Here is a 9,527-nt window from a genome sequence, read left to right on the forward strand (position 1 = left end):
ATTATATTAACACCAATACCAACTTTAATGTTAACATGCAAACTAACACAGATGATATTGTTGTATCGATATAATTGTAAAATATTGTATTAACGCAAGTTTTTCAAATTAAATTGGCATAATAATAATATATTGAAACACTTAAGATTATTTAACATTTTTTATATACTTTTTATAAAAGATGACATAAAAATAAAGATTGACTTGAAATAGGGAGATGGCATAATAATTTTTAAAAAATGTGACATAAAAGTAAGGACTTACATAATATTTTTATATATTTTTCAAATGCATCGGATTACCGCTTAAACAAGTTGACACGAGTAAACTGTAAGGTCAAACTAGTTACGATGAGTTAACCGGTAATAAATTACTCGTATTGGAAATGTATACCAGAAGAACCAGACATTGACCAAGATCTACTCGTATTGATTAATTGAACATGCAAACTTACCGATCCTGTTAGTATTTTGTAAAATTAACCGGTTCGATGAGTTTCGTGAGTCAAACTACTCGCGCCAGTTAATTTGGTAAACTACTCATTATTCTGAAAGTTGTAAGATCTACTCGTTGCGATGAAAACATTTTTGCAGTAGTCGTGGACGTTGATTCCGAGACATGCATTCATCGTCTATGTTATTATTGTTATTGTTATTGTCATCATCATCATCATTATTATTACTGAATCATAAATTATACATATCAAGTTTGTAACAATATTTTCATATGTGCAAATACTTGAATCTATTTCTTTTCATTGTTTACATATGTAATCGCTAATTTGGCACGTTGAATCGTGTATGTCTAGAAAAATATTTTAACATGTAACATAAATAATTATTGTAATCTTAAATTAATTTTTATCCTTAAGTATTTTACTTGTTATCTTTTATTGTTAGAAAAACATTTTTCGAACATATTCCAAACAAAACTTTATCTCCAAGACTTACCTATTTAACCCCCTTCTCATCATAACTATAAATGCACTTTGTTTTCATCTTATTTCCTTTGTTCATTCATCTTTTCTTCTCTCCCTAAAGCATTCCTCCAAGTAAAGTTTTAATTTATGTTCTTCATATTTTCTTTGTTATTGATCAAGTTTTATGTGTTTGTTCATCGTTCTCTTTTATTTTTCTTTTTGTTTATAATGGTTCAAAAACCATCATATAATCATGTTAAGGATCCCACGTAATCCGTACACCATGATGTATGCTGTTTATGAGACAAAGAACTAAATGTGACAACTGCCCAATCCGACCCGACCCAGGTACCCGTTTTCGAATCCGATTCTTTTTATGAGTTAAAATTTGATTATTAATCTTTGTAAATTTAACATTAAATAAATTATATATATATATATTGTTATATTACTTACTAATAATAATAATTTCTTTTCCGCCGACCCGTCCCTTTCTTTCTTCTCTCTTATCGCCGTCCCGCCCCTCTGCTTAACCCTTAAGCCTAGAACCCCTTTTTCTCTTAACTCTTTGCTTGTCCTTTGGTTCTTCCCGCCTAAGGATGTCTGCGCAGCTCCACGCGCCAGACTCCTTACACGGAAGCCTGCGTGAAGACCAGCTGTTCCTGCGATACGCGAGGCGAACTGTTCCCGCGACACGCAAAGGATTGTAGTTCTTCCCGCGGAGCGCTAAGAATGGTAGTTCTTCCCGCGGCGCGCTAAGGATTATAGTTCTTCCCGCGGCGCGCTAAGGATTATAGTTCTTCCCGCGGCGCGCTAAGGATTGTTCTCTGTCTGCCTTCGCCCTCGCGCGCAGCGCTCGAGTCTTCTCGCGCTAGACCTTAAGTCTTTTCTTCAGTTTAGGTCAGCCTGTATGCTTTTGAAATATCTTATCTTTTGTATGAGCACTTTAGGTCAGTTCCGACATCTGTCCGAAAAGCCACTTTCGGCGCAGCATGCGCACCAATCCTATTGGTTGACAGAAAAAGTGACTGGCATAATCTTTTGAAATCTTCTTTTGCATGTCTTGAACAGTGTTTTATCTGACACCTACAATGCTTTGATCTGTAACCTGTCAGCTTTTCCCCATCCCCTGCAGCTGCCGGCATATCTTTTTGATATCTTTTGCTTTTGGCTTCTTGTACTTTTAATATCTTTTGCTTGATTTGATAAGATCTTTTCCCCTTTTTAAGGGATTGTGTTCCCTAGGGTTTTCCTATAAATAAAACTAATTTTCTTGTTTGTTAACACTACACACACTACACTTAAACACCTCCCCAAATCTCTCTCCCTTTGCTCTCTGCCGAAGATCCTCAGCTCCTCTCCTTGCCTCCGTCTTCTCTTCTATTCTGCCCAGAATCTCGGTAATTATGAATAAATATAAATATATATATATATATATTTAATTTGTTTAACTAACAAAAAATCGATACTTACTGCATATATATTCAAGACATAAAAACCAATCGTTAAACCAATAACCTTTTATTTATAGGTTAACTTGTGCTTGTTTAAAAGTTGGTTCTTGCATTATCTTTCAACACACCTTTTTCAGGTGAGTAATCTCGTACTTAATCCCCTTTTACTTTTTAACGTTTTGGGATGTTCATGTGTTCGTACAACTTGAGTCTTATACTTGTTTATGAAATTTATGTGCGCAAAACCCCATGTGTTATGGACGTTTACTTGGCTGTTTATTTGTATGTGTGAATCATTAACCGCTTTGTTCGGCCTATTCCGAAGTTTTCATGGATCCATTAGATGAACACGGGAGACCTATCGTTTACGGTTTTCTTGTTTTGTTACACATGCACGTATGATTTCTTGTTTTTGTGCTCAATTAGGAGCACGGATTGAACTATGAGCTATGATCTATTTAGGCTTGATCACAATCTGATTACACCCTATGTTAAACCCCAGTTAAGCACATGTTGCGCGCAGTGTTTGTTATTATCTATTTATATCTATTAAACTTGATTTCTCACCGACACGCAAGTGTTGACGTTTTATTTTAACACATGTTCAGGTTTGCAGTAGCTGCTTTTGGGAATCTCAAGGACACGTAGGATGTTTTCTTTTTCTTTGGACATAGATTAAAATGTAACAAGACAAATTATGTTATTTGAATATTTTAAGTTATGATATGATTTATGTTACCTTACGAATCGTGTTCTGCGCGTGCGCAATGAAAATGTATTTATTAAATATTGACACCCAAATAGTGTCACGAGTAATGAAACAATACGTGGCGCCCCGATGTATAATCCGCCATCGGTCGGGGTGTTACAGATTGGTATCAGAGCTCCGTGACTTTAGGATAGGTGGTTAGACGTAACAACCTAGAATACCTAAGAGTCCCTTCTCGCGCATGAGAAATATCTCATGTTTGCGCGCTAATTGTTAATTACTCGATATTTATAAAATATGCTTGCGCATACACAGCACATGATTTCATGTTTTATTTGCGATCTTTCGATTTTATTGTCAAATTTCAATTTATTTCTTTACTTACATATTCGTTTGATGTTGGGATTTAGCATTGAAAATCCGAAAAGTCATGGTGATACATGAATAGTTGATTTTCAATCCCCATTAACTTTATGTTTTAAATTGAAGATTTGAAAAGTCATGGTGATACATGAATTGTCAATCTCCAATATTCATTTACTCGATATTTTAAATTGAAGATTTGAAAAGTCATGGTGATACATGAATTGTCAATCTCCAATATTCATTTACTCGATATTTTAAATTGAAGATTTGAAAAGTCATGGTGATACATGAATTGTCAATCTCCAATATTCATTTACTCGATATTTTAAATTGAGAATTCGGAAAGTCATGGCAACATGAATTGCCGATTTTCAATTTGAATTCATTACCTGTATTAAGTTTGCATTTAAATTCATATTTTACTTCAAAATTTGATAGCATGTAACTCCGCGAAACAAGCTTTACGACGATATACCTTGCGCTAAAACGATTTCCCATACCAAGATATTAACAAAAATTAAAACTTTTATAGAATGCCTCCGCTATCTCGCCGTTATCAGAGGAGAGAAGCCGCGCGCAGACGTAGGCAGCAACGTTCCCAGGAAATGGCCGCCGCAATAGCCCAAGCCTTAAACCAAAATAATCCCAACCCCTCCGGATACAATATTAAATCCTTTAATGCAGGTAACCCTCCGAAATTCACAGGACTTGAAGGAGCCACCGTAATGCTCCAATGGCTCGAGAAAATTGAGAACACCTTCCTCCATACCCAATGCCCTCCAGACCGACGAACCTTATACGCCTCAAGTGTCCTGGAATCAAGGGCGCTTACTTGGTGGAACGGAGTAGCTCACGCGCGTGGCGCAGAGGCTGCTTCTAGCATGCTCTGGGAGGAATTCAAGGAACTTTTGACTAGAGAATTCTGCCCTCCCAACGAAATAAAGCGCCTTGAGGAGGAATTTTGGAACTTGAAGCAGTACAGTGGCGAAGCGCGCGAGTACGTTACGCGCTTCCACGAACTAAGTTTGCTTGCCCCACACCTAGTTACCCCTTCCCGCCGAGCCATCGAGAAGTTTCTTGGGGGTCTCCCCATGGAAATTCAAGATTCTGTATGGGCCAGGAACCCAGCAACCCTCTCTGACGCCATCGAGTTGGCCGCTGTGCTCAGCGACAACCATGTCAGGGCAGGAACCCTGTTCCTGCGAGGAGCCGAAAAGACCAAACCCACCAAGACTGTCCCAGAACCAACAGAAACCAAGCCAGAACCCTCAAACCGTAACAACCTCAAGCGTAGGCGCATACCCAATCATCAAACCTACGCGCTTACCAACCCGCTCATTGTCCAGCAACCCGCCTACCAACCTCTAGTACACGCTCCTAACCCACTGTCAACCTACCCAACACCCCCTGTAGTCCATAACTATGCCTTAACCAATCCCGCACTCCCTACCCCGTCAACTAAGAAACCTTACACAGGAAACCAACCCTTTTGCCCAACCTGTAGACTTCACCATCCAACTCAAGTCCCGTGTCGACAATGTAACCGATGTGGCCGTACTGGTCACACTGCTGAGAACTGTAGAGTCCTTCCCGCCAACCCAATCGCGCAAACACCACCAACTTACCCGCTAAACCCACAACCAGCATACCCTAATCCACGACCCAGGTCGTGCTATAACTGCGGTGACCCCAGTCATTTCCGGAACGCGTGCCCGAGACTGCAAGTACAAATTACGCAAGCTAATCCGGTTAACCAAATTTCAAACCAAGTGACGCGCGGACGAACTTTTAATATAACCGCGCACCAAGCGCAAGCAAATAATGACGTGGTTAATGGTACATTTTTACTTAACGGACAATATGCATCTATACTTTTTGATACTGGCGCCGATAGAAGTTTTATTTCTCGCGCATTTGAACAAAAACTCGCGCGACCGCGAGTAAACTTAAACGAAAACTTTTCAGTTGAATTGGCTAATGGTGAAACTATTTTAATAAACTCCGTGATCAAAGATTGCACGCTTAACCTTAATGAACATGATTTTCTAATCGACCTCATTCCCATGCCTCTTGGAAGTTTTGATGTGATTATTGGAATGGACTGGCTCTCGCAAAATCGCGCCGAAGTAATCTGCGCCAAGAAGTTGATTCGCATTCCTCGGGAAAATGGTGAAAATCTTCATATCTACGGCGAGAAACCATCTAACGGTCTTAAACTTATGTCATGCTCTGAAGCCCGAAAACTTTTGCGGAAGAATTGTGTCTCGTTCTTAGCTCATGTGGTCAAACCCGATGAAGGAAAGAAGAAACTTTCTGAAATCCCCATCGTGCGTGACTTTCCTGAAGTCTTTCCCGATGATCTTTCTGGTTTACCTCCCGCTCGGGAAGTCGAGTTTCGTGTTGATCTTGTCCCTGGTGCATCCCCCGTAGCCAAATCTCCTTATCGACTTGCACCCGCTGAAATGCAAGAATTAGCAAGTCAACTTCAAGAGTTGACCGATAAAGGATTCATTCGCCCTAGCTCTTCGCCATGGGGTGCTCCGGTGTTGTTCGTTAAAAAGAAAGACGGTTCGTTTCGCATGTGTATCGATTACCGCGAGCTGAACAAGCTCACCATTAAGAACCGGTATCCCTTACCGCGTATTGATGACCTCTTTGACCAACTCCAAGGTGCCTCTTGTTTCTCCAAAATCGATCTCCGTTCTGGCTATCACCAGTTGCGTATCCGCGAAGAGGATATTCCCAAGACTGCTTTTCGAACCCGCTACGGTCATTTTGAATTCTTGGTCATGCCCTTCGGTTTAACCAACGCACCCGCTGTTTTCATGGATCTAATGAATCGGGTGTGTAGATCTTTCTTGGACCGATTCGTGATCGTGTTTATCGATGACGTTCTGGTATATTCCAAAACCAAGGCCGAGCATGAGAAACATCTTCAGTTGGTGTTGCAAAAGCTTCGAACCGAACAACTCTATGCCAAACTCTCCAAGTGTGAGTTCTGGTCGGATGAAGTACAGTTTCTTGGTCATGTTGTAAACAAGATGGGTATTCATGTCGACCCATCCAAAATTGAAGCAATCAAGAACTGGATTACACCGTCCACTCCTACCGAAATCCGTTCCTTTTTGGGCTTAGCTGGTTACTACCGCCGATTCATTTCGAATTTCTCAAAAATCGCCTTGCCTTTAACAGCATTAACGCACAAAGGCAAACCGTATATTTGGGGCTCTAAGCAAGAAGAAGCTTTTCAAACGCTCAAGCAATTGTTGTGCGAAGCTCCTGTTCTAGCATTACCTGAGGGTACTGACGACTTTGTCGTTTATTGCGATGCCTCCAACCAAGGTCTCGGTTGTGTACTTATGCAACGAGGCAAGGTTATCGCTTACGCGTCTAGGCAACTCAAAATTCATGAAAAGAATTATACGACTCACGACCTCGAGCTTGGTGCAGTTGTATTTGCCTTAAAAATCTGGAGACACTACCTCTATGGTACTAAGTGCATCATTTACACAGACCATAAAAGCCTTCAGCACATTTTTGATCAAAAGGAACTTAACATGAGACAACGCCGATGGAACGAACTCATCAGCGATTACGATTGTGAGATCCGATATCACCCTGGAAAGGCTAATGTGGTAGCCGATGCGCTCAGCCGAAAACCCAGTCAACTTAACTGTATCTTGCCGCGCACGCAGCTTCGCTTCGCGCCGATCCAAAACGATCTTGAATCGCGCATTCGCGACGCGCAGCGCGCATCGATCAGCAAAGGCAACCTACGCGCCGAGTTAGCGTGTGGTGCAGAAGCGCATCTAGTCCCTAACCTGAATGGAATTCTCTGTTATCTCAATCGCATCTGGATCCCCAATGATGAGAATCTTCGCTCTGTTATACTGAGTGAAGCACACAAAACTCGGTATTCCGTTCATCCTGGTGCTGACAAAATGTACAAAGATTTGCGCCTTTCTTATTGGTGGCCTGGTATGAAAAAGGATATTGCTGTGTTCGTAGCTAAATGCCTAACTTGTTCTAAGGTAAAAGCTGAACATCAACGCCCATCTGGTTTGCTCGAACAACCTGAAATTCCTACGTGGAAATGGGAAAGTATAGCAATGGACTTTATCACCAAGTTACCCTTGACCGCAAGCAAACATGATAGCATTTGGGTAATAGTGGATCGATTGACCAAGTCTGCCCACTTTCTGCCCATTCGTGAAACCTACCGTGTTGAGCAACTTGCGCATCTTTATGTCAAGGAAATTGTCTGCCGTCATGGTACTCCCTTGAGCATCATATCCGATCGCGATGGCCGTTTTATATCTCGCTTTTGGAAATCTCTCCAATCTGCGTTAGGAACTCGTTTGGACATGAGTACTGCATATCATCCTCAGACTGACGGACAGTCTGAGCGAACCATTCAAACCCTTGAGGATATGCTTCGATCATGTGTTCTTGATTTTGGAGGTAATTGGGATTCACACCTACCTCTGATCGAGTTCTCTTATAATAACAGCTATCATTCCAGCATCGGTATGGCCCCATTTGAAGCACTTTATGGTCGAAAGTGCCGTTCACCGATTTGTTGGAACGAAGTGGGTGAAGTTCAAATCACAGGACCCGAACTAGTTCAAGAGACAACCGATAAAATCGCCAAGATCCGTGATCATCTGCTGACTGCCAGAAGCCGACAGAAGAGTTACGCAGATCGCAGGCTGAAGCCTCTCGAATTTCTATTTGGTGATCTTGTTCTCCTCAAAGTGTCGCCCTGGAAGGGTGTTGTCCGCTTTGGGAAGAAAGGTAAGCTTGCACCTCGTTATGTTGGTCCATTCAAGATTCTTGCGAGGGTGGGAAAAGTTGCCTACAAGCTTGACCTACCGCCCGCGCTCAGCAATGTGCATCCAACTTTTCATGTATCCAATCTCAAGAAATGTTTAGCTAACGAGAACCTCCACATACCACTTGATGAAGTTCAAGTTGATGAGTCTATGCATTTCGTTGAGAAGCCTGTTGAGATTATGGATCGCGAGGTAAAGCAAACCAAGCGCAGTCGAATCCCTATTGTTAAAGTTCGTTGGCAGTCCAAGCGCGGAGCCGAGTTCACTTGGGAAAGGGAAGATCAGATGAAGATCAAGTACCCGCACCTTTTCTCTGCGCAACCTACTTCGAGATAAATTTCGGGACGAAATTTCTTAAAGTAGGGGAGACTGTGACAACTGCCCAATCCGACCCGACCCAGGTACCCGTTTTCGAATCCGATTCTTTTTATGAGTTAAAATTTGATTATTAATCTTTGTAAATTTAACATTAAATAAATTATATATATATATATATATATTGTTATATTACTTACTAATAATAATAATTTCTTTTCCGCCGACCCGTCCCTTTCTTTCTTCTCTCTTATCGCCGTCTCGCCCCTCTGCTTAACCCTTAAGCCTGGAACCCCTTTTTCTCTTAACTCTTTGCTTGTCCTTTGGTTCTTCCCGCCTAAGGATGTCTGCGCAGCTCCACGCGCCAGACTCCTTACAAGGAAGCCTGCGTGAAGACCAGCTGTTCCTGCGATACGCGAGGCGAATTGTTCCCGCGACGCGCAAAGGATTGTAGTTCTTCCCGCGGCGCGCTAAGAATGGTAGTTCTTCCCGCGGCGCGCTAAGGATTATAGTTCTTCCCGCGGCGCGCTAAGGATTATAGTTCTTCCCGCGGCGCGCTAAGGATTGTTCTCTGTCTGCCTTCGCCCTCGCGCGCGCTCGAGTCTTCTCGCGCTAGACCTTAAGTCTTTTCTTCAGTTTAGGTCAGCCTGTATGCTTTTGAAATATCTTATCTTTTGTATGAGCACTTTAGGTCAGTTCCGACATCTGTCCGAAAAGCCACTTTCGGCGCAGCATGCGCACCAATCCTATTGGTTGACAGAAAAAGTGACTGGCATAATCTTTTGAAATCTTCTTTTGCATGTCTTGAACAGTGTTTTATCTGACACCTACCATGCTTTGATCTGTAACCTGTCAGCTTTTCCCCATCCCCTACAGCTGCCGGCATATCTTTTTGATATCTTTTGCTTTTGGCTTCTTGTACTTTTAATATC

This window comes from Bidens hawaiensis, unplaced genomic scaffold (assembly GCF_021521415.1).
Source record: "Bidens hawaiensis isolate Kalapana, Puna unplaced genomic scaffold, B.hawaiensis_p1.1 tig00004733_1, whole genome shotgun sequence".
Taxonomy (NCBI): Eukaryota; Viridiplantae; Streptophyta; class Magnoliopsida; order Asterales; family Asteraceae; genus Bidens; species Bidens hawaiensis.